This window comes from Oryx dammah, unplaced genomic scaffold (genome assembly GCF_014754425.2).
Source record: "Oryx dammah isolate SB20612 unplaced genomic scaffold, SCBI_Odam_1.1 HiC_scaffold_2, whole genome shotgun sequence".
NCBI lineage: Eukaryota > Metazoa > Chordata > Mammalia > Artiodactyla > Bovidae > Oryx > Oryx dammah.
The window spans coordinates 131,864,882-131,892,384 of NW_024070186.1; the positions used below are offsets into that span (position 1 = coordinate 131,864,882).

At 36.7% G+C, this 27,503-nt stretch overlaps 1 protein-coding gene and 1 long non-coding RNA gene across 7 annotated transcripts in view; both read right to left on the reverse strand.

Annotated features, from left to right (window-relative positions):
• The window catches only part of ROBO2 (roundabout guidance receptor 2), a 653,625-nt gene that overhangs the window by 279,558 nt on the left and 346,564 nt on the right, over positions 1-27,503 (reverse strand). The gene's annotated exons all lie outside the window — the stretch shown is intronic.
• Positions 2,455-11,751, reverse strand: LOC120853360. Its single transcript, XR_005718768.1, has 3 exons — positions 11,528-11,751; positions 8,531-8,536; positions 2,455-2,517 (listed from the first exon to the last, which is right to left on the reverse strand). It is a non-coding gene; the product is annotated as an uncharacterized LOC120853360 (long non-coding RNA).

The following is a 27,503-nucleotide window of genomic DNA, read 5'->3' on the forward strand; positions in this document are numbered from 1 at the left end:
CTTAGGGATTTAGGACTTGCTTGAGTTTAAAAATTTTAAACTTTAAAAGGTACTAAAATTTGTGCCAAAGAACATAGATTTCAGATCCCCACTTCAGCAGCTTAAGGTGTGTTGAACTATGATTTAAAACAAAAAAATAAAACAAAATATTGTTTTGTCAAGCTACACATTGTAAAGAAATCACTAAGATTTCCATAAAATGTGTTCTGATTACAAAGCCAGGATTAAACTATCTCTTGTCACCAAAGAATGTTTTCAATAGAGTGCCCTATCTGCAGAACACTGGGGGGATATTTTAGCTATTAAGAGAGTTAATGTGCCAAAATAAACTTAACTGTCATTCATTAAAATTTTTTAACAAGGCTATTCTCATAGTTAATAGTTTTGAGAGCTCCTCTAGAACTGTCCATTATGGTTCATGTATGTATTTCCCTGAAATCTATATCTAGTAAGAGTGGGGAGGAGGGAAATATGAAGAAACAAATCAACAGAAAACAAACTTGGCAGTTTAACTTGTCTTTTCTAAGACATTCTCAAAGGCACTTGTTAATAACCGACTACTAAAAAGTAATTTCTCATTTTGGATAGTTTCTGGCACAGGAGCTTGAATTGTATCTCTGTTAGAAAGGGGGAAAAATCCTCTGCTAACTCTGGGCTATTTTACAAGACTTGCCTTTAATAAAGTCATTAAAAAGAGGTATAGTAAAAATCTATGTTGTCTATAAACTTGACCCTGGAAAATTTCTTAACCAAAGGAAACAATTTTCTTTTCATGTAGATATTACATTGCACCAAATATAGACTAAATGTAAACTACTTGGTTTACTCTTCTCTCTCTGTTTCTCTCTCCAAATTTCAAAATTAGAATATCACTGAAACAGTTAATAAAGGAAGAATAAACTCCTAGCTTAGCATCAAGACCTCCCACACTTACTTTTTAGTCTGAACACTCACTTTGCCCCACTTAACATTCCAAACTATTTCCTGTACCTTCCCTGAAAATCCTCTATTTTCATTTCCCTGAGTCAGAAGATACTGCAAATGGCTTATATGTTAAGCACAAAAAGAAAGGTCAAATCCCAGTTAAGTGCAAGAAGAAAGGTCATATAGTTGGCTTAAAAATGAATCTTATTATCCCATATTGAAGTGAATACTAGTGTATATAACATATAGAAAATGTATTACATACATAACAGAATATTTGTAATATAGTTTCTTCTGTTTAGAAAATATAAAGAGGACTATATACTTAAGTGTTAAAAACATTCTTTTGGTACAAGAACTTAAAAGTGTTTAAATTTTTTTCTCTCTCTGCCCACCTACCTCTTGCTTATTTATTCTTACAGATTAATTTTTCTAAAAATAGCATATATTACCAAAATAATGTATCACTAGAATAAAGAATTTATTGTCTTACAGAAAACCCTGAATGAACACTACAGCCAATCCAATAATTAAAAGGCTTTGCAGGGAAATCCAGAATAAAGCTAGAAAAACACTTAAGAGTTTCTCCTACTTCAAGACAGCTTAGCTCTAAAATTTTATAAATTCCATTAGATTAAAAAAAATCTTAAAGAAGTAAATGCAATTTATAAATCCCGACTTATTGCCAATGGATATTTTATGAATGACATAAATACACAGAGAATTATGGGTAATAGTGATATATATATATATATACACATAGAGAGAGAGAGTACACACACACACACACTGCCTAAAGAAAGACACACATTTTTGCCAAACACTGTGGCTACTAAATGAAAGGAATATATGAAGAGATTTCTTATTCAGGACTTTTTAGTCAAAGTTACTGACTGTGTTCTCAACTATAAAGCTCCCTCACCAACTTGAATTGTGAGCCAGGTGGGTAGAGCCTTCTTAGGTGAGAGATGGATCACTTAAAGATGGATTATTCTAGAAGACACATTTCTACTCCTCTTTAGAAACTAATATCTTTGATTATTACTCTCAGATATGACTGGTTTAAATGCATGTTCATGGAGAGGAATCTCATCATGTAGCTTTTTATGTGGCTTGAATTCACAGAATTTCTTGATTGGTAGGGTGTAAAAGAAGCCACGATCAATGCCATGATCAATCTCACTGACTAAGTTTATTGATCACTTAGAAATTACTCCTTATGCACATATACTCCTTTTTGGATGAAGGCATAAATAATTTTTTTTCAGAAATATAATTATTTCTACAGTAACACTGAATATTTTCTTTGAAAAACCAGATACTACAATGATATATACACTACTCACACAGCTAGATCTTTTCTGAAATTCAAATATGTCATACCTTAAAACATTCATTAAGTATTTGTCACCAGAAAATTTTAACATATATGTTATCCAGGCTTTCCAGTTGGCACAGTGGTAGGGGATCCCTCTACCAATGCAGGAGACACAAGAGATGCAGGTTCCATCCCTGGGCTGGAAAGAATCCCTGGGGTAGGAAATGGCAACCCACTCCAGTGTTCTCGCCTGGCAAATTCCATGGACAGAGGAGCTTGACAAACTACAGTCCAAGGAGTGGAGCACAACTGATTGACTGAGTGCTTGTGCATGCATATATATTCTAAACTTGTCACTGTTTTCTCAGTTAATCCACTTTTACTATAGACCTCAGAGATGAAATCTTCATTCCCTCAACAAAAGAAAGTTAAAAAGCTGTTCTACTCATGGGTTCACAGTATTATCAAATAATGATAAGTGTGGTCCTTCTCTTGTTAACCTGATGAAATATTAATAAAGTGAAACTGATAAGATTAAAAGAAATGACAAGATCTACTTTTACTGACTGACTGACTAATTGCAAGACTTAAACCATCCATCCTCAACTGGTGGTTGATAGACAAATAACTGAGACACTCAACAGCAGCAATCTAACCATGACAGAGAGTTTAATAGGATGGTTGTATCCAAAGATAGTTAGCACTCCTGGGGAGCGGGGAAGTTTAGTAGATATCAACACCTGTAAATAGATATAAGTGTTTAAGTGCAGCAGATTCAACATCAATGATTCTGCAAAATTCTGCTAAATTAGTCCACAGTGGCCATAGTAACTATAACACTAATACAATAAAATATGATTTTAAAGATCAAAATGCCTTACGTAGTTACTGTTTTGTCAATACATTGTCATTGGAAAGTGAGGAGGATGTGCTAATACTGTGATTATTTCAAAGATGAAACAACTCAAACCGCAAGAAAGAAATTTATTTAGAGTGAATAACAGACTGTTCGGCCTTAAAATTTTGACTCTTCTATAATTTTCTTACAAATTATGAATCTGTTGGAATGGTATGCGAAAAAGGTACTACCTATCTTACAATTCAGGATGTAGAAATGTAAATAATAAACTAGAAACTAGATGAGATAAAAATAAGAATTTTAACTTGATGTATGGATAGATGCAGCTGAGAATGGGAAAACATTTTTTTAAAAGTTTACAGATGTAATTTTTAAACCTTATGGCTAGATTTGAAAATACACAATTTTCTTGATTATTTGGAGGTCCCAAATTATTGTTATCAGAGAATGATTTTCTAGTAGTTGAAATTTCCAATGTGCTTCTATAATGAATTGGAGAAGAAAAAAAAAATGAGCCTGAATACTGGCAAAATTACAGCATTTTCAAAGTTGTCACTTGTTCATACCTTAAAGAAGTATAAAAAAACTGACGCAAAATATAATCCAACAAAAATAAATTTAAATGTTAGATTAATATATCACACAACACATATTAAATTCCTTATACAGAGTGAAGCAAGCCAGAAAGAAAAACACCAATACAGTATACTAACACATATATATGGAATTTAGAAAGATGGTAACGATAACCCTGTATGCAAAAGAGACAGCAAAAGAGACACAGATGTATAGAACAGTCTTTTGGACTCTGTGGGAGAGGGAGAGGGTGGGATGATTTGGGAGAATGGCATTGAAACATGTATAATATCATAAGAAATGAATCGCCAGTCTAGGTTTGATGCAGGATACAGGATGCTTGGGGCGGGTGCACTGGGATGACCCAGAGAGATGATATGCAGAGGGAGGTGGGAGGGGGGGTCAGGATTGGGAACACGTGTACACCCATGGCGGATTCATGTTGATGTATGGCAAAACCAATACAGTATTGTAAAGTAAAATAAAGTAAAAAAAAAACAAAACTCTATTTCTAATAAAATAATCTAGTGAATTGTTATTAATAATTAAACTCTTAAAAGGGAGGAAGCATATTGTATTATACTATATTACAATTGGGTCCTTTACAGAAGTAATCCTGATGTCACTGTATGATAAAACTCCAGACAATCTTGTTGGATTGACAAACAATGATAACGATCATTAAACATCAGGTTAGAATGTGGGCTATTATTATCCATACAAATTTAAAATACAATTTCAGTAAAATGCTGAATTAGTTAATTAGTTAGTTAATTATAAGCAAAGCTTGAATTTAAAACTGAATTGAACCATCTTATATTCTTTTTCCTTCTAACTTTGCTTCTCTCCTAAGGCATAAATCTCCTTCTACTCTCTCCAAAATGTTCAATTTTTAATAAAGTAACATCTGGTTTGGGGATGAGGCTATACTACCTGCTGTTCCCCTACCCCTCCAGGAAAGTGGAAGAGTAAGCAGGTTTTCAACATCATTTTTGTTTTCTTAGTAACAGCTGTGGTTTATAAAGGGCTAAAGCAAGAGAAATTAAAAACGAGAGGATTCGAACCCTATGTGAGGAATCTATTGTGATATGTAATAAATTACATTAAAACGAATGTACCCTAATGGAAAATTAGACTGTGGGACTCATAAACGGGAAGAGGGAGTAAAAGAAAGCAAATGCTGGATTATGTGGTCATCTACTGCCATTTTGTAAATACATTAAAATAATAAGAGAAACTAAATTATTTTCTGTGTAGTTTGATTTTGTGAGTGTAAGCATCCTGTTAGTACAAGAAAAGGGGAATTACTGGGCCTATTCATGTAAGCTGGACTTTAAATAAATTCCAAATTGAATCACAGATATTACAGAAGAATTGGCACTGGATTTTAAAGGTTGTGTAATAAGGTTAAAGGAGAAGGAAATGGCAACCCACTTCAGTATTCTTGCCTGGAGAATCCTATGGACAGACCGTGGGTTTGCAAAGAGTCGGACATTACTCAGCAACTAACATTAACTAATAAGGTTAAAAGCTTGTTGATACCTTTATATAGACATTGTTCCTGACATTCCTGTCAACAATTTGTTGGGGAAAGATTTTACCTAAGGCTATAAAAGCCATAATGAAAATGATTAGAAAGGAAGATCTAGGCATTCCTGGTACCCTTTTGTTACTTTTTAAGACATTTTAACATTTTTCGGTGTCATTCTAAGCGAAATGAGTATTCAGCTAAAAGGAAGCTGACTGACACAAAGTAAAATGAGCTACAAAGTCACTTACTCTTTGCATTCTCAAAAACACATATTTCTGAAATGTAGCAAGAAAAAGAAATGAAGAAGTTAAACTCTTCTGAACCCAAAATAGGAAAATGTGTTACTGACTGTGTTATCCTCTTAACAACTGGTACAGAAATATGTGTTCATTGAATTTTTTAATAGTAGTTCAATATTTCAACCTTCTTTTAACTGGTATTTCTTCTTCCCTTTATTATCCTTAATATATTCCACTGAGAGTTTTCTTTTACTTCAAGAATAGGGAGGCGACGGGCCAACAGCATCTCCCTCCCAGAAACCACTGCCACGAAAACCTGCGCACTAATCAGAAGGGGGTCAAATGGTCTTCACATGAAAGCGTCTAACAAGGTCCCCAAGGAAGCTCTTCTAAGTGGCAGCAGGGAAAAGCACGACTGCTTCTTTACGAAAGACGGATGCTAGCTTCCAGTGGCCCATCTTAAAGTACAGATGCTTGCTGCTTTGAAGTTACTATAATCATGGTTGCTTTTGAAAGATTATTATGGTGTTGGAAACAAATTCCCTGAGATTTGGGATCAGAAGCAGTTATGCGGGCTTGCCATACAGGGAAAGACTGCACACTGAAAAACAACATTTTGGGGGGTCACTGTTTGGTCAAATAAACACTTGTAACCTTCCATTTCTCAGCTTCCTGTTATCAATATTTACATGAACTCTGAGTTTGATAAAGTCTATTATAGATTTTAATAAACCAATAGGATAAAGGTATAATTATATTCTATAAGCATGTACAGTAAATGAAGAACTCCAAATCTGGTTGCAAAGAACAACCAAATTGATCAAGTCAAATACTTACTAGCTCATATATGAATAGTAAAGCAATGAGAACTGAATAATAATATGGCATTTGGATCAGCAAAGGATGTAAACACGAATATTCCAGACTACCTGAAACTATCCTGGCTGAAGGGTTATCATCATCAAACATCACTGTTTGAGAAGTTTGTCACAGATATTGTTAATTCATTCACAATTCATTCATATATTTGTAAGTAACTTACTACATGGTAGTCAGTCATAGGCGATTTTTCTTCTGTACTTGAGAAAAAATATTTGAACATAAAGAATGAGGTAAGTTATTCATGCTAATTTTCTGTCTTCTAGAAGTTTTAGCTCATGCTATTCATCAGCTTCTAAAGATTTTCATTGTGTTTTTCAAAAAAATAGGCAAACAAAACCACATATAAATTTCCATCCAAAAGCTATCTTGCCACCCTGCTTAACACACTTTTGCAATTACCAGCAGATTGAGAAGAGAAACTGATATATTGTTCAATTTCTTAAAGAAATAAAAATATGTTAACTGATACTATGTCAATGAAAAAAGGGAACTAGAAAATGAAATTTTGCTAAGAAAATCTGAAATAAGTCACAATGTACTATTTTAAAATGGTTTAAAATACAGCTAGCAAAAAGCTATTCCTAACAGAAAAATAACCAAAAATGTTCTACTAATAAGTGTGCTTGAATTTGAATTAAAAACAGTATTAAAATCTTCTCAATCTATCATTTTATGAACATTCATGGTAAATTTTCTAATATCAGAACAAAATGATGAGAAAGGTCAAATATTTGTGGTATCACAAACTTGTTTTGTCCAAGATTTACTTTGTATGTATAACAGGAACAGACGAAAGTTCATAATACTTCTGCAAATTCAGAAAGTAAAAGACAAAGGAGTAGCCTCCTTTAGGAATAAAAAATACTACTATGCTTAAATCCCACAAAATTAATGTTTAGCTCAAGGATTTGCTGTTCATCTCAGAACCCCTCAAGCCTGAGGCAGGATTAGGTCAGACTCATGTTCGAACAACTGGAGGAAATCAATGGATTTCACTTTATTAATAATTAAAAGGCTGATGCAGACTGGCAAGTGATTAAAAACACGAAGAACATGTATTTATTACCACAATTTCAAATACCTCCATAATATATAAGTTTCAATTGGGCCATACAAGAAAGAAAGAAAGCTTATGTTAAATAAGAACAAGTGAAAGAAAGAAGAGACAAGGATTTCCGAATCCATCGTAGAGAGAGCAAAGTTTTTGCCTTCAGCAGCAGAAGCAAAGCTCAGAACTAGTTTGGATCCATGACAGAATGCTGGGTTACTGCTGCAGCTTAATCCATAACTAAATTAATCCCTATGAGGATTTGGCAAGGGTGACAGAAACAAAGTTTGCACAATGAAGGACATTAAAGCTCTTCTGACAGTCAAATAGGTTGAATTTAGCAATTCAAAACCAGAGTTTATTAAACATACATGTTAGACCACCCTAGCAATCCCTCATTTCTAGAATCCATGGTATCTTCATTACTGTAGTTACTAATAATTTAAATATGATTTATGAAGTCAAAGAATAGATGAATATATTTCTAAACAAAATGCTAACCTTCAATTTGCCATCAACCATTCTTACATATCACTGCTTTGACAGTTTTTATTTCATGCTGCCATTTCTTCCATAGATAAAATCTGATATCCATGATCTACCTAAAATTAAGTTTTTGAAGTAGTAAGTCTCAAGGGGAAAAAAAGATATGGACAATAGATCTTAGGAAGCCCCCCCCCCAAAAAATGGTCCAACACACTGAAATATATATATGCATGCATGCTAAGTTGATTCAGCCGTGTCCAACTCCTTGCTACACTATAGCCAGCCAGGCTCCTTTGTCCATGGAATTCTCCAGGCAAGAAGACTGAAGTGGATTGCTGTGCCCTCCTTCAAGTTATCTTCCTGACTCAGGGACTGAACTCACTTATCTTATGTCTCCTGCACTGGAAGGCAGGTTCTTCACCTGCCACCTAAGAAGCCCCATAGTATATATAAAAACAATATTTTCTGTTTTCATATTTACATGTATTATAATACAAATTCAGGGGATTCTAATGGAAACTGAGCTGTGAACAAATACTATAGGTTATCTGCTAGGAAAGGGTTTTGTCTTAAGACTCCTTTTTCCTCAACTGCTAGTACAATATCCTGATACTATGAATCAATTAATCCATAGAATATGGAGAAAATAATCTCCAATGCATAAAACCCTGGGCTCCAAACAAGGCGATGGTTCTAAAAGGTGGAACTAAATCCTTTAGGGTGGACACAGCAGACTCAAAACTATGAGCCTCAGAACTCAGGAGAGTGTCTAAAGTGACAGCAGACTTGGAATCCAGAGGGATTGGAACACATCCAGAAAGTACTGGGGAGGAAGGGAAACGTGTGTTCACTTATCTGCAAGCTGGACATGGTTCTGATGGGAGGTGGAGACTGGAGAGATGCCCAGCATTGCTGGATGTTGAGATCTCAGCAGGACAGTTGCCCCAAGGAGAACTTTGGACACTGTGTACACTGAATGTGATGCTTGCAAGAATAATGGATGGTCTGGACTGCCATACTTCCTTAAAATATAAATGGTGCAAGCTTCTCTGGTGGCTCAGTGGTAAAAAAAAATCTGCTTGCTGATGCAGGAAACACAGATTCGATCCCTGGCCCAGGAGTATCCCACATGCCACATAGCAACCAAGCTTGTGGGCCACAATTATCGAGCTTGTGCTCTAGAGCCGGGGATCTGAAGCTACTGAGCCTATATGCCACAACTACCGAAGCGCGAGTGCCCTGGAGTCCAAGCTCTGCAACAAGAGAAGACACTGAAATGAGAAGCCCGCACACAGCAACCAGAGAGTGGCCCGCACTCGCCACAAGTGGAGAAAGTCCTTGCAGCAACGAAGACCCAGCAGAGCCATAAGAAGGACCTCAGAGACTGGCCTGAGGCCCTGGCTCTTCCTACCATTATCCAACTGATCCTGACCCTTTTGTAGGTGGCCTAGCCCCTAGAATGATATTTGGGAAAGCCTGTTTTCTCTCTTCTGGATACAGATTACTGCATTTAGTACACACTATCAGGTAAAATCACAGTGTTATAATCTTCTTTTATTCCTTTCTAGAGAATGCATTCAACATTACAAAGGATAAGGCTATAGTACAATGTCACAGCCTTGATGATTACATCTCTGTATTTAGGGTCCATAGACTGCAGCCATGAAATTAAAAGACGCTTACTTCTTGGAAGAAAAGTTATGACCAACCTAGATAGTATATTCAAAAGCAGAAACATTACTTTGCCAACTAAGGTTCATCTAGTCAAGGCTATGGTTTTTCCTGTGGTCATGTATGGATGTGAGAGGTGGACTGTGAAGAAGGCTGAGTGCTGAAGATTTGATGCTTTTGAACTATGGTGTTGGAGAAGACTCTTGAGAGTCCCTTGGACTGCAAGGAGATCCAACCAGTCCATTCTGAAAAGATCAGCCCTGGATTTCTTTGGAAGGAATGATGCTAAAGCTAAAGCTCCAGTACTTTGGCCACCTCATGAGAAGAGTTGACTCATTGGAAAAGACTCTGATGCTGGGAGGGATTGGGGGCAGGAGGAGAAGGGGACAATCGAGGATGAGATGGCTGGATGGCATCACGGACTCGATGGATGTGAGTCTGAGTGAACTCCGGGAGCTGGTGATAGACAGGGAGGCCTGGTGTGCTGTGATTCATGGGGTCGCAAAGAGTCAGACACGACTGAGCGACTGAACTATGAACTAGTAGCTGCAAATGATACTACAAACATACCTATGAGGATATATAGTGATAGCCAACATATTTCTTTCATGCTGAAATATCAAAAACAAAAAAATCTTAATGCCTTAGGTCAAAATGCAAATTATTCAAACAGAGAAATTAAAAAAGAAAAAAAAAAGAAGGAAATAAGTAGAATACATATATATGTGTGTGTGTATACACTATATATACTATATATATACACACATACATATATATACATATAGATGTATATATACATGGGGTCACAAAGAGTCGGACACGACTGAGCGACTTCACTTTCACTTCACATATACATATACTTTCTGATTTTCTTAATTAGTTCAGTATCAACTCTCTTGGGCAGTGATGTCAACAGACCATCATTGTGATGAAGGACATGCACTGTATCTGGGCTGCCTTACAGAGTCCCCAATGACTACAGGTGGTTCTTAAGCAGTTGGGATGCAGCTAGCACAAATGAGGAGATTAAATTATTTTATGTAACTTAATAGATTAAGTTTAAAGGCACATGAATCAAGTGACTACTGAATTGTAGTATAGATTTATGGAGGAGGAAAACAATTTAAATAAAGAATTAAGAAAGAACTCTGCAGCAAATTCTGCATTTGCTGTACATTCTATAATTAACAATGCTAAATCTTGTTTCCATTTAAAAATTGCTTTTAGAGAACACTGCTCTTTAAGACAACTTTTTATAAATTTTACTGGTATATTAAAGTTCCTTCTTGATTTACAATCACTTGCTACAGAGGCAAAAGGCCACAAATTGAAGAGTATGATAAAGCATTTAAGACACAAGTCTTTCACAGCACAAACTAGAACTTTGTGCTAACTGTGAAAGAAGAGAAGGGAGAAAAGGTGAGGGAAAAGGAGAGGTGGGGAGGAAGGGAACTCCAAACATTTTTATTTGTTTAATATGATTGAAGAGAGAACCCACATCCTTCATATTGTAATGAAATCTTGACTTTACAGGAAAATGTGGGTGGGCGTGTGCTGTGTGTGGGGCGTGGTGTATGAATGAATGAGAACAGGGTTTGGGCTGCTCATGGATATTCAAAAAATATAACTAAATTTGCTATAAATGTCTGACCACTTGGCAGCAGTAAGCAGTGGGACAGGCTGTATTCATTTGCACAAATAAAGCAAAAGTATCTCAAATCTGACCTTCAAATCTTTCCCATTTGCACAAGCAAGACTAACTTATAGAAGATAATAATCTAGTTGAAAAAATAAACCATGAGTGTTAATCGTTAAAGACACCATGTTTTAATGGGCTTCGTAGGTGGCACAGCGGTAAAGAATCTGCTTGTCAAGGCAGGAGATACAAAAGACCTGGGTTCCATCCCTGGGTTGTTAAGATCCCCTGGAGAAGGGCATGGCAACCCACTCCAATCTTCTTGCCTGGAGAATTTTATGAACAGAGGAGCCTGACAGTCTACAGCCCATGGAGTCACAAAGAGTTAGACATGACTGAGCCTGCACACGTAAACACACACGTTTTGATAAGGTATCCTGTGACTCTCAAGTGCTGTTACCAATGTACCCGATATGACACAGAGGAAATGCTGCTACAGCGATACTGTTCTCCAAGTTTTGTAGTCCAAGTTATAATTTGTTGTTGTTGTATGTGTGTTAAATGCATTCAAAAAATCTCTGTGTATTTTAGAAGATTAAGATTTCATTTAAAAGAAGGAGAACTTTTGGCAAACTTTTGCTAGTGTTTCAGTTACGAGAACAATTCTAAAGTCAAAATGTGAATCAGTTCCTACTGGCTGTGCAACATGGGGGAAGTTATTTAATTCTTCAAAGTTCTACTTTTATCACTTACAAAGTGAGGATGAAATTAATACCTACTTTATATTTCCTATAAAGTTAAAGTAATACAATGAAACTAAAATGTTTAGTATGGTACACAGTGTTTTCCATTAAAAGTACTGAACAAATGTCACTAATAAAATATGTGTCATTATGAATTTAGAGTACAGTATTTCCTATTTTGGTTTCTTTGATGTATTGTTGTTGCTGTTGCTGCAACAACAAATCTTATGTCTAAAAGTAAAATGTTTTACTTTTGGGATTAGCAATGATGTGATACACTGCTCAGAGTGGTCATCACTAAAAAGTGTACAGATAATAAATATGGGAGAGCGTGTGGAGAAAATGGAACCCTCTTACACTGTTGGTAGGCATTTAAATTGGTACAGACCTTATGGAAAACAGTATGGAGTTTCCTCAAAAATTATTAATAAAAGTAGAGCTGCCAAGTGATCCAGCAATTGAACTCCTGGACATATACTCAGATAAAATTAAAGCTTAAAAAGATACATGCACCCCTATGTTCATAAGAACACTATCTACAGTGGCCAAGATATGGAAGCAACCTAAATGTCCACTGAAAGATGAATTCATAAAGAGTTGGGGTGTGTATATATATATATACATACAAAGTAATATTACTGAGCCGTAAAAAAAGACTAAAATGATGCCATGTGCAACAATAAGGATGGACCCAGAGATTATCATACTAAGCAAAGTAGGTCAGAAAGACAAATCCCATATGATATCCCTTACATGTAGAATCTAACATAGGACACAAATGAACGTATCTATGAAACACAAACAGAATCAGAGACATAGAGAAGAGATTCGTGGTTGCCAAGGGGGAGCAGGGGAAGGGAGAGAAGGATTAGAAATCTGGAATTAGTAGATTCAAGTGAAAAGTGAAAGTCCCTCAGTCTTGTCTGACTCTTTGAGACCCCATGAACTATACAGTCCAGGGAATTTTCCAGGCCAGAATACTGGAGTGGGTAGCCTTTCCCTTCTCCAGGGGATCTTCCCAACCCTGGGATTAAACCCAGGTCTCCCACATTGCAGGTGGATTTTCTGCCAGCTGAGCCACAGGGAAAGCCCAAAATACTGGAGTGGGTAGCCTATCCCTTCTCCAGCAGATCTTCCTGACCAAGGAATTGAACCGAGGTCTCCTGCATTGCAGGTGGATTCTTTACCAACTGAGCTATCAGGGAAGCTCTGGAGATTCAAACTAGTATATACAGAATAGATTGAAAAAAAAAACAAGGTTCTACTGTATAGCACAGGGAACTATATTCAATATCTTGTGATAAACCATAATGGGAAAAACATGAAAAAGAATATGTATATGTATATATAACTGAGAAACCTTGCCATACAGCAGAAATTAGCACACATTGTAAGTCAACTATACTTCAATAAAGTTTCTTTAAAAGTTAAAAATTAGAAATAATGTGACAGAAAACCCCTGGACTGAGTGCTAAGATTTCTCTGTCATAGGCTGTGTCACTTACTGTTTTGAGGGTTTGGGATAAACAACTTAACTCTGCAGCAAGCTGTCTGCACTGTTCGATAAGACAGGAGAACATAGCAAAATCCTATTAAGTAGTCAGAACTTCATATAAAATGTGACTGTGAATTAAGATGTCCTATCTCATTTAAGGGTTCATTTCAAAGACTTCACAGAATAGAAAACTTACATAACTCAATTTTCCCATTGAATAGGTATAAAAGGTGTCTGGAGGCGGAGCTTTCTCAAATATACCAAGGTGGATTTTAGGTTTCTTCCTGGCTTTTTACCATTGCTTAACTCTGTTCCAGAGTTATTTATCTCCAAATATATTTTCTAGATGCATGCACTATTACTAAAAGGTCATGTGAATGACATTGCAATGGATATTAAAAAGATTTAAAATAATAATAATTAAGAATGTTACAGCCACCAGGGAAGCCCCTAAAATAATAGCACAATGCTACTAAAATCACTCACAGATGGTCAAATAAATTTAAAAAAACAAACAAACAAACTTCATATTCAAAACCACAGAGCCCGGATTCTAACAAAACATAGCAGGTGTCTCTAATTAGCAGAGAATGGAAACTGTCTCTTACAGTTAACAATTCAATAAGCCTAAACAGCTTTAAAACTGTGGGAAATGTTGAAGAGGCAGGAACAGAGAGATGAAGATTCACACTATTTAAAGTTTTATCCATAAATGAAATCATAGTCATATACTACATCTCAATATTTCAAATTATCATAATTCAGACTTTAGTTGTGTTTTATTTACAGTTCAGGACTCTTTAAGGAGCATGCAAAATATGTTGTGGAGTTTTTTTTAAAGGTATATATTTATTCATTTATCATTTTATGAATTAAAATGAGATCTACTGAGTATCACTTGCTTCATATAAAGTACTAGATTGAACACCATATAGACCAGTAAGCCACGATATTTGTTCCCAAACAGCATGAAATTTTCTGAGTAACTAGTAACCACAAGGCTATCACCCTTACTTCTGTAAGTCTGAAGAGAGGAATTCATCTTCCTGTTTACATAGAAGACCAGTTTATCCATCTGGAAAATGAACCTCAGTATTACTTGGAATCTTTTTTAGAAGACAACTGTGCATGAAAGATGTAGTATAAGCATCACAAATTGCAACAGCAGGAAAGAAATGGATTTGCTGGAAAGAACTTGGGTTAATAACTTTAGTGCAAGTCATTACACAGTCACTGAGGATCAAGTATTATCAGAGTATCTGGGAAAGATTAACTAACAATTTCAGTTTAGCATAAAAAATTCTATTAAAGGGTTTCAGTTGATATATATTTAGATTTTAGTACTTTGATACATAATTATCATTAATATCTAGCCATACATCACATAGATTTATGTGTAAAGAGGGTATGTGAGAGAGTAGAACTGATTCTGATTCATGGTTTTGCAAATATTTTGTGGCTCAGATGGTAAAGAATGTGCCTGCAACGCAGGAGACCCGGGTTCGATCCCTGGGTCAGCAAGATCCCCTGGAGAAGGGAATGTCTACTCACTCCAGTATTCTTGCCCAGAGAATTCCATGGGCAGAGGAGCCTGGTGGGTTACAGTTTACGGGGTTGCAAAGGGTTGGACATAGCTGAGTGCTAACACTATTCTTTGCAACATTTTAAATTGAAAACAGTCAGTAAAATCTATTTTGTTTTTGTCAACTGGCCAATTATTACTGGGATACCCCTCAAATTTTTATAGATTTTTTTTTGTCACTTTGCATGACTTGTCAGATCTCAGTTTCCCTACCAAGGACTGTGCGCGGTGCTAGCAGTGAAAGATTGAAATCCTAACCACTAGGCCACCAGAGAACACCCTTATAGAACTTTTTAAGGTAAGTGTTCCAAATACAACCTCTTTTCTCCCCAAACACACATAAAAGCCCTGGATTTTTAGTGATTTTATGTGAGTTCATCTTTACTAGAACTGAGATAGTAAACATCTATAAAATGAAAGTGAAAATGAAAGTCACTCAGTCATGTCTGACTCTTTGTGACCCCATGGACTACACAGTCCATGGAATTCTCTAGGCCAGAATACTGGAGTGGGTAGCCTTTCCCTTCTCCAGGAGATCTTCCCAATCCAGGGATCAAACCCAGGTCCTCCATATTGCAGGGGGATTCTTTATCACCTGAGCCTCAAGCTTCTATATTAGACAGAACTCTCTTGTTGAAAAGAAGCATGGATGAAGCAAAGGGAAAGAAAATAACCCAAATCTTAGACTTCCCATTGGTGGCACCCTCCCAATCTCTTTTTTTTTTCCCATGGCAAAATGTGGATGAGAGTTCCTGAATTATTAGCTTTTAGATCAAAATCAATATATTTACCTTTAAGAGCCTAAACAAAAACACAGCTAACATTCATCCCAACTTTGAGCTATCCTAATATGAGGCCTTGAAATTCAATACAGTTGAATGTAGGATTCAGTAAAAAAGACTTTAAAAGTGATGATCAAAACGAAAACAGATTTACAACAGATGGCGCAGTGGTAAGTATCTGCCCGCCAATGCAGGAGATTCAAGAGACTCGAGTTCAATCCCAGAGTTAGGAAGATCTCCGGGAGAAGGAAACAGCAACCCACTCCAGTATCCTTGCCTGGAAAACTCCATGGACAGAGGAGCCTGGCAGGCTGCAGTCAGTGGGGTTGCAAAGAGTAGGACACGGATATAAAGGAGTAGGTCAGAAATGTTGATATGTATGTTTTATTACAAGAACTTTTTTCAGGATTGTATTATAAGCTCTTGATTTGGTCTCTAGGTAAAGAAACATTTGTATGTCTGATGAGTTCTCAGATGGTGCTGATCCTGTTAGTCTAAGGACTACTCTTTGAGAACCACTGCACTGACGGAAGAGTGTGAGTTGGATGAGCTCAGGTTTCTGATTCCATCAAGCTTGGGTGTGAACCACAGAGCTTCTGGTTGCCTAAGAAAATGCTTCATGGGAGAAGTTATAAAGTCATAAGACTCCAAAGATATGAACTGGAAGAGTTAAGCAGGCAGAGAGTAAGACAGAGAAAAAATAAAGGAGCAGTCCAGGCAGAGAAGTCTGCCTGAATACTTGCACAGAGATGAAAAAGCAGAGGCTTGAGATGACAAAAGTAAAAGGTTTTGTACAACTGAAAGGGTTAAGTTTCAAAAAGAAGAACTGGTATGGGATAAGGCCAGCAAGTAGATCCTGCTCCTAACATGAAGAGCACAGCCTGAAGAGTTTTGGCCACCACTGTAGGATCTTAAGCACACTTTCCTTTTATTTCTTAGAAGTATAAAATTTAAAATGTCTTGGAGCCACAGAAAGACTGGTCAAGCAGCTGGGACTGAAGTTGATAAGACCAGAAAGAGGTAAGGAAAGCCGGAACTAAAGTAGTGGTTGAATGGTGAAGAAAAGCAGAAAAACTGGAGGGAAGTGGAGAAGAATCAGTGTGATTTAGTGGCTGGTTAATGTGATGGGAGAGGACTGGTATGTGACTCTGAAGCAACTGGATGCAATACACTGAGTTGTTATTTGACTTAATAAAAACAGACTAGCACAGTACAAAGCAACATATTGCTGGAAGCTGACTCTACTGCAACCCTGAGTTTGCACTCTGTTCATGCAATGAGTATGAAATAGTAAAATATACACATTAATAAAAAAAGAAAATGGTGTTAAAATTAATAAAAGGAAAATATGGAAAATTAGTTTCAGAACTAAATAAGCTGCTTAACTCCCTGTGTAGCTTTCCCAATAGATAAGTAATAGCAATAGCTATTTCATCACTGAGTTCCAAGTACTTTTACCATGCACTCATTTAATCTTCAGTTTCGCTCTTTGAGTTAGGTATTATTAATATCTCCATTTTACAAATGAGAAAACTGAAGTTAAACAACATGCCCAAAGAAATATGGTTAATAAGAGGTTCCAGAATATCTTTTTTAACAACTATACACAGAGTGGTAAGGAAAACACTTTTTATTTAAGCAGCTGGAGAGTGTGTGAAAATTAATAAAATATACTTTTAAAAGTTATATCATTAAATGTATATACAATAGTTTCCTTTTTTCCCTCTTTTGAACAGCTAGAAACTTGCAGACTAAATAAGTTTGTAAAAAGGAATAAAAGAAAAGCAAAAATCCAATAAAAATGTTAAATCCACAGGCACAATAGTTATTTTGTTGATATACTAGCAATAAATAAAAATGAAGATGTATAAATACTTCATCTATCTTTTTAAAGAAGAGCATGTTTGCTATTATTTTAATGCTGTAATTTAGAACATCTTAATTTTAGTGGTGTTTTTTAAAGGGCCTGTCAAATTTTCTGAATTCTTATTCACAAAATTTATCTAAAATTTTAATAATAGTTTCATTTCTTTAGCTAATGTTCATGTCATGTAATATTTTTCATATATTTCCAGGTTCAGTCTTATCATACACAACTTTTTATTCAATAAGTAGGCTTGCTGTTTACTCCTCCACTTAGGAAATAAAGTCAAGAAGTAACGAATTTTATTTTAATATGTGTTTGTTTGTTGGTATGTGCCTGAAATGTCTGGTTCCACCAAGAATTACGAGTTCTCTGCAAAGCATCAAAAACAAATTTAGCTTGGGCATTTCATGCATGTTATTGAAGGGGAAAAATTAAAAAGTAAAATCTCCTAGACATCTCAAATTCCTCTCCAGAAAAAAACAGATTCCATGTCAAGATCGCATTATGTTTCACATGCCCCTTCTTCAACAAAGCAGAAATTTTCCATGATGAATTTACTCTGGTTTAAAAATAAAAGAACAGAAAGATATAATCCAAGAAAAATAAAATAACAATAGCAAAAATAAAAAAAGAAGAATCATGTGAGAGGGAAACTAACGAGTCACATATGTGAATACATGCAAATGGAATTTTCCGAGTTTTTCTATGAATATGTTGACAAGTATCCTTGCCTGAAGTAATTTTTCTTCTTCAGAACCTAAACATTCACAAATATCTGAACTTGTGATTCTCTAACCATGGGTAGCATGTGTACTGTAATAAGTTCCCCAAGGGAACTGCAAATGTCAGGAAGATGCAAAAACAGTCAGAGTGTGAAATCATCAAAGGGATACTGAAAGTTTAGAAGCTATCATTTGAAAGGCCCTTCATGCAGAGTTTCTCTGTTGAAAACAGCCCTGCTTTATATTTCTAAAGATCTAAGTTAAGCTGAAGAGACTGGAAATCTGATAATGGTTTTATGGGCTAACAAGGCATCCTGGATACTTTCAACTTTCTATAGATTCCATGGAAACAGGAAATGTAAGAATGCTCTCTTGATTATTCTAAATGTCTGCTTTAAGAAGCAATGGGGAGAAAAGACAGTTTCTTTTTCAAGGGAAAAAAAGGGGTGGGGGACACACTCTGATCTTACTGGCTTTGAGTTTGGGACTGGAGTAAGGATGCAGGAACGGCATCAAGAGATGAGGGTTTATCACACTTTCCATTTGGGATGGTACTCATCAATGCTGAGAATGAAAGAAACATTCATCTTCCCACAGACTCACCACTGAAACAATCTCTGTGACACCCACTGCTCTGACCAAAAAAAAAGAAAGGAAAAGAGAAAGAAGGGACTCTCTAGGCTAAGAACTTAAGTATACAAGAAAATAAAGCACTAACGATTCTGGTTAGTGGTTGAACTCCAAAAAAATTACCACCTGTGCATTATTATTATTACCCTCTTATTTTCATCTTCTCCTTTTGTATTAATGCATCTTCACATAGTTTAAAATGTTTTAATATGATGTTACACATCAAAGAATGAAGAACTACTGACAATGTAGGCCGCCTTTCCCATCTGCCTGTCTGGCTGGGAAGGAAAGGAACTTGCACACTCCTGAAGGAGGAAGCTGGGTGGGATGACAGTGAAATATAGAATAAAAAGCAAGCTGGTCCAAGGTGTCCTGCACACAGTAAAATGCAGTTTAATCAGAGGGCCATTCTTTTGTTATAAAATGATTTTAGTTACTGGAACACACAATTTAAAAAATATGCAAACAAAAAAGCTTGAAAACCTTAAAAAATAATCATGATGTTTTCCACAACCTCTGCATTCTCCTCCACACCTATGACAGTCATAGAGAAAAAAAAGATAAAGCAGCATTCCATGAAGGAACTAGAGATCAAATTGCCAACATCCATCAGATCATCGAAAAATCAAGGGAATTCCAAAGAAATGTCTACTTCTGCTTCATTGACTACATTAAAGTCTTTGACTGTGTGGATCACAACAAACTGTGGAAATTCTTCAAGAGATGGGAATACCAGACCACCTGACCTGCCTTCTGAGAAATCTTAACTCAGGTCAAGAAGCAATACTTAGAACCCTGTATGGAACAACTGTTTCAAAATTGGGAAAGGAGTACATAAAGTCTGTATATTGTCACCTTATTTATTTAACTTATATGCAGAGTACATCATGAGAAATTCTGGGCTAGATGAAGCACAAGTTGGAATCAAGATTGCCAGAAGGAATGTCAATAACCTCAGATATATAGATTACATCACTTTAATGGCAGAAAGCAAAGAAGAGCTTAAGAGATTTAGGATGAAGGTGAAAGAGGAGAGTGAAAAAGTTGTCTTAAAACTCAACATTCAGAAAACTAAGATCATGGCATCTGGTCCCATCACTTCATGGCAAATAGATGGGAAATAATAGAAACAATTACAGACTTTATTTTCCTGGGCTCCAAAATCAATCCAGACAGTGATTACAGCCATGGAAATAAAAGATGCTTGCTCCTTGGAAGAAAAATTATGACAAACCTAGACAGTGTATTAAAAAGTAGCGACATTACTTTACCAACAAAGATCTGTGTAGTCAAATCTATGTTTTTTTATTCATTGGAAGGACTGATGCTGAAGCTGAAACTCCAAAACTTTGGCCACCAGATGCAAAGAACCAACTCATTTGAAAAGACCCTGATGCTAGGAAAGACTGAAGGCAGGAGGAGAAGGGGATGACAGAGGATGAGATGGTTGGGTGACATCACCAACTCAATGGACAAGACTTTGAGTAAACTCCGGGAGTTGGTGATGATAAGGGAGTCCTGGTGTGCTGCAGTCCATGAGGTTGCAAAGAGTCGGACACGACTGAGCAACTGAACTGATGGTTTTTCCAGCAGTCATGTATGATATGAGAGTTGGACCATCAAGAAGGTTGAGTGCTGAAGAATTGATGCTTTTAAACTGTGGTGCTGGAGAAGACTTTTGAGAGTCCCTTGGGCAACAAGGCGATCAAACCAGTCAATCCTAAAGGAAATGAACCTTGAATATTTATTGGAAGGACTGATGCTGAATCTGAAGCTCCAATACTTTGGTCACATGATGCAAAAGGCTGACTCATTGGAGAAGACCCTGATGCTGGGAAAGAATGAAGGCAGGAGGAGAAGGCCATGACAGAGGATGAAATGGTTAGATGGTATCACCAAATCAATGGAGATGACAGAGGATGAAATGGTTAGATGGTATCACCAAATCAATGGAGATGAGTGAGCAAGCTCCAGGAAATAGGGATGAACAGGGAACTGGTGTGCTGCAGTCCACGGGGTCACAAAGAGTTGGACACTACTGAGAGGCTGAACAGCAATGAAGTTCCACACCATTTGACTTCCAATAGGAAATACAGTTAAAAAGGAGACGTTTAAACAGCCCACTGTGCTACTGTGTGTGCCCCAGCTTCTGAAGGAAAAATTGCATTATTTAGATATCTTATGCAAAAGTAGGATGTTTGGCTTTTGCCACTGACAAGGAACAAAGGCAGTCTCAGGTTGTTCAGTGATGACTTTATTTTGATAATGTTCCTTATTTCATACATAATATTATTAGCCTCCACTTCTCTAGGTGTACAGAAGCTCAAAGTGAGCATGTGGGAACAGAAAATGTGCTTTAGAAGTAACTAAACATTACACCCTTCTGAGTGTTTTAGGACGATTCAAATAACTGATTCTCCCGGGGATAAGAAGACAGACGATGGGCCTGGCTTAGAGGTGGAGAGTGAAAGCTAACACCGGAGTTGACACAGGATCTGGACCCTCTCCAGGGACTCAAAAGGATGAATAGGGACCCATTGCAGCTCACTATCCTCTAAGGGAAGAGCAGGGAACAGCCAGGCCAGGAAGGGACTGAGGGATAAAACAGGGAGAGAGATGCTGACGAAACAAAGAACAGGCTCCACAGGAGTGGACTGCATTGAAAAGAGATATACAAACCCAGGAATTTTAGAGCAAGTCATACCTCATTTTACTGTGCTTCATAGATTTTGCAATTTCTTTTTTAATAGAAGGTTTGTGGCAACCCTGTGTCAAGCCAGTCTATTGCTGTCATTTTCCAACAGTATTTGCTCAGTTGGAGTCTCTGTGTCTAATTTGGTAATTCTCCCTATATTTCCCGTGCTTTCACAATGATTCTATTTGTTATGGTAATCTATGGACAGTGATCTTTGATATTATTAGTGCAGAAAGATGACAACTCCTTAAAGACTCAGATGATAGCATTTCCTTTTAAGCAATTAACTATTTTTGAAATTAAGCTATATATACTTTTTATGAATAAAGTTTTTTTCACGCTTAATACACTACATTATACACTATAGTATAAACATAACTTTTATATGTGCTGGGAAACTTGTGTGATTTGCTTTGCTACAATATTCACTTTATTCTAGTGGTCTGGAACCAGCTGAAATATCTCCAAGGTATGTCTGTATCAGAGTTTAGAGCAGGAAAAGGATTGATTAACATGTGGTGATAAAAGATAAAAAATCATTTACGCTATTATTTTAAAAATTTTATCCAAACCAAGAGTATACAAAGATATTATTCTATATTTTACTTTATCTAACAATATCACATTTCTTTAAATTGTATAGCTTGAATTTATTGCAGTTAAGCAAATATTAAGTTAGACTGATATATGTATACCAATTTAGGAGATTTTTTTCAGTGTTTTTGAGTGCCTACCAGAACCCAGGGCTTCCCTCGTAGCTCAACTGGTAAATAATCTGCCTAAAATGCAGGAGACCCTGGTTCAATTCGTGGATCAGGAAGATAGCCTGGAGAAGGGATAGGCTACCCACTCCAGTATTCTTGGGTTTCCTTGGTGGCTGAGAAGAGGAGCCTGGTGGGCTACAGTCCATGGGATCGAAATGAGTCAGACATGATTGAGTGACTAAGCACAGCACAGCACCAGAAGCCAACAACACACTGTATACTTTGGATACAAAAACCAAATTGGCATATTCAGTTTAATGGTATCACTGATTAACAAAAGATAGACATGTGTGAAAAATGGAGACTATAAAGGTTGGTAAAAACCTTAATTAAGCTATGTAAAAGAATACAGAAGTGACACCAAGAAGAGATGGATATCCTTGACTTGCTCTGCATGCTTGGTCTGAGGCTGTATGAAACTGAATTGATCTTCAGTAGAGGTTTTAAAGGCATCTATGCAGAAAAGCAATTCTAAGAGACTGCCTAGTTGACCATGACATGGAATTATAAAACAGATGAAAGACTCTACGATTGGTCGAGTGAGGGCAAAAAGAAAATTCACTTACCTCAATTACACACGACATATTTCAAATATCTTTACCTCTATCTATGGTTACATATTTACCTGTACTTATCCATATCAATCTATATTGTGATTCTCAAAAAATATTAGCTGCATCTTCAAACTGGAAGAATAACACATCAATTGATTTGCAATAAGATTATGATAATTTTCAAAAATGTTACTTCCCTTCTCCAATAAGGAAAAACAACTCTTACATATGCTTTCTTAAAAAAAAAAAAAAAAAGCTAAGATTTAGTTGGCGCCACCATTTAAAGAACGCAACAGATAAAGCTTTCTTCCAGTAAATGCAGACATGACTGAAATTACTGCAAAGAGAAAACTCCAGAAGGTCAGAGCAAAGAAAATAAAAAAAAGTATCCCTCATCTCTGGCAATACCTGATTGTATCTTTCTGATTAGTTCTGAACTGCTTTGTTTTGCCACCAGGCTGATGAATCACTGCCATTAGTTACTGATATTAAGTATTGTTTATGTCCAACCTAATGGCAAAGGGTTAAAGTAAGGTACACAAGGGATTAAACATCAAAAGTCCTGCATTTTCCTTTTGAAATGGATATACCCAACTAAATCAGATATCTGACTCCAATTACAGTAAGTCAATAACCTTCAGTCACTTTAACAACATGATACAACAGCTAGACACTCTTGCCCTGGATCATGATCTCGTCTCTTTCCTACAGTCTTCATGGCATAATTGACTTCTGTGTAAGCGCCTACTGAATTTTTATTCCAAAAGTGAAATGCAACAAACAAAACACAGCTTGTACATGACATATAATTTAATACCAATCGATCCATAAAAATGAGGATGTTTTCTGGTATGAATATAGAAGGATCACCATAATATACTTAGGGAAATTTTCAAGGTTCAAAACATCTTGTATAGTAAATTGACTATTGTATAAAAAGAAGAGAAACTAAAGAACCATATATATAGCTGCTATTGTTTACCTGCTAAGCCCTACTCTTTTGCGAGTCCGTGGACTGTAGCCCACCAGGCTCCTCTGTCCATGGTATTTTCCAGGGATGAACACTGGAGTGGGTTGCTATTTCTTTATACATAAAGAGAATAAGGGACTAACTGGGGCTACATTTTCTTTTAATATAGCAAGATTATTTCAAGAAACAATCACAGCTGATCTTGCCAAATAGTATCATACTAAGGGATTTCTTTGGAAGGAATGATGCTAAAGCTGAGGCTCCAGTACTTTGGCCACCTCATGAGAAGAGCTGACTCATTGGAAAAGACTCTGATGCTGGGAGGGATTGGGGGCAGGAGGAGTAGGGGACAACAGAGGATGAGATGGCTGGATGGCATCATGGACTCGATGGACGTGAGTCTGAGTGAACTCCGGGAGACGATGATGGACAGGGAGGCCTGGCGTGCTGCGATTCATGGGGTTGCAAAGAGTCGGACACGACTGAGCGACTGAACTGCACTGAACTGAACCGAATAGTAGAAATGGTAGAATTGACAAGTGAATGGTCAGTGAACACCTTGAGAGCCAAAGTCAGTATGTTTCTAGCATATGCACTGCACTACGCTAGAACTGAGTTTATGCCCTCAAGCGTTGCTGCTATTGTTATTGTTCAGTCACTAATTTGTAGCAAACTCTTAGCAACCTCATGGATTGTAGCATACCAGGCTCCTCTGTCCTCCACTATCTCCCAGAGTTTGCTTGCTCAAATTCATGTCCATTGATTCAGTGATGCTTGCTCAAATTCATGCCCACTAGGTCAGTGATGCTATCTAACCATCTCATCCTCTGCTGCCCCCTTCTCCTTTAACCTTCAATCTTTCCCAGCTTCAGGGTCTTTCCCAGTGAGTCAGCTCTTTGCATCAGGTAGCCAAAGTATTAGAGCTTCAGCTTCAACATCAGTCCTTCCAATGAATATTCAGGATTGATTTCCTATAGGATTGACTGGTTTGATCTCCTTGTAGTCCAAGGTCTCTGAAGACTCTTTTTCAGCACCATAATTTGAAATGATCAATTCTTTGGTGCTCAGCCTTCTTTATGGTCCAACTCTCCCCTCTGTACATGACTAATGGAAAAACCATAGCTTTGAATAGATGGACCTTTGTCAGTAAAATGATGTCTCTGCTTGTAAATATACTTTCTAGGTTTGTCAAGGAACTTACTCTCTAATGCAGGGAGGGCATCAAGAATTGCCTTAAATATACGGTAATTAAATTCAGCGAGATTAAGGCCAAGTAATCATCGGGCATCCTAAATATACATGGTAAAGTATATTCAACCATCTTAGGAAGACAAGGATAGGCTTTCAGGGAAAGTGAATAAATGGTCTTTAGGAACCACACATCTAGACTTCTTCATGAACCCTCCCTTGATTGTGTTAATTTAACCTTAATTCAAAAATCAGGAAGAAGTGCAGTTGTTTACAAAAAGTGAAATAATGCCAATTGGGATGCTGATTTGCATTCTACAGTAGCATTATACTATTATTGTATCTATAACATGATCTGCTGCAATCAACTATAATGAAATATCTCCAAGGAATATCTCCTGAACTAAAACAAAATCCCTGAAAATGAATGCCAAAGAGACTTAGAATCTTCAGAGACAAACATGGTCCTACTTGAGACAGGGATCTCTTGGTCTGAACTGCCTTCCCAGGCCTTTTTCAGTCCTTTCTGGATAGAAAGTGTGGTGTAGTAATAACTCATCTCACTGAGTACTTACTAAGGGCTTTTAGCTACTAGGGAACATGTCAGTGTCATTATTCCCATGTGTGCTGAGGCCTTAAACAACTGCAGGAAACAGATCTGGCTACAGTACAGTCTGTGCCAACATTCTGTTTTGCATACTACTAATGCCTAAGCCACGGGCTTCCCTGGTGGCACAGTGCTAAAGAATCCAGCTGTCAATGCAGGAAACATGAGTTCCATTCCTGATCTGGGAAGATCCCACATGCCATGGAGTGGGCATGCCCTTGCACCACAACTAGTGTGCCAGAGTCCAGCTCCAGCAGCCAGGGAATTAGCCTGAAGGGGTGAGCGGTGTCGGTGGACGATGATGTAACTCCAGCTCACTAGTGAACCTGTGCTCTAGAGCCCAGAAGCTGGAACCAGAGACCACGTGCTGCAACCACTGAAAGCCTGCACAACCCAAAGACTCAGCGGCAACAAGAGAAGCCACTGCAATCAGAGTAGACCCTGCTTGGTGCAACTAGAGGATAGCCCAAGAAGTAACAAAGACCCAACACAGCTCCGAATAAATTGTTTTTTTTAATTACTGATCATAATTAGCTTAATATGAACCCAAGCATGTTACTACTAAGGACAGTTTCATGGCAAAGGGTTAAACCAAAAATTACTAGTCATCAAAAGAGCATTTATCATGAGTAAACAGAGAAGCTTCAAAGAAAGCAGCACCGTCATTTGGAAAGCACTGAAGGTGAAGTTCTATTCTATGTTAAAATTGCTATCCTTTCAAATGGGAAAAAAAAAAAAAAGTGTATTCTCTTAAAGCTCCTTACTTGTTAATTTTTTGTGACAGCTCCTGGATATGACAGAAAGGAAAACAAAAAATGAAAAATGAAGACATCCTATTATCATTGGAAACTGAATGGAGGTTAAGTAGATTTCTACTCAATGACAACAGCCCCCAAGAAAACATTTTAGTTGCGTTCCTATATCTTACCATACTAAAAGGAAAGGCTTTTACAAAGAAATTTTAAAGTATTATGGTGAAAACCTAGGCTTCAACAAGAAGATGAGAAGCTACTGAATCACATATTATTACTGAATTATTTGTGGATTAGTAAGGGATTCTATAGTTAGGGTGTAAGCAACATTTAATGTTCAAACTTACTTATTCACACTAATTCAGTCAAAACACATCAGCTACTATATTAGTACACTAGCAGCAAAATATATTTAAATCAATAAAGTAAAATCTGTAAGAGCAACAGAAAATGACAGTCACACTAAATTGAGAATCAGGCCACACATAAAACTCTCAGAAAATAAATTCAGAGAAACTTTAAGGAAGCATAGTCAATTATACAGAATACAATGACAATCTCCATATAGAGGTTTACTTGACAATATTTTTCATGGAACATATTTAACTCTTTAAGGCTACAAAAATGTCAACAGATCTTTAAATAAACTGTTGACATTGCAATCATATATGCTTTTAATAACTATTACTTTTAAACCATAATCTATAACTTAAGAAGAGTCTCTCAATTCCTTTCCTTCTAGTCAGTCCTACTTACTATTTTCTTCTTGAGTCAAACCTAAATTTCTAGGCTTATACTATTTTTGCTGAAAACACCTAGAGAACTAATAGAATGCACATGTGGCCTCATAATGATGGAGAAAGTAATCAGATCCTGTTTGTTTGGGTTTTTTTCTGTGCAGCTTTTTACCTTCTTTAGGGTTAAGACTGATATAATCATTTCTGAGAGACAGAATGAGAATGCCAAGTGCAGGGCCAGACAA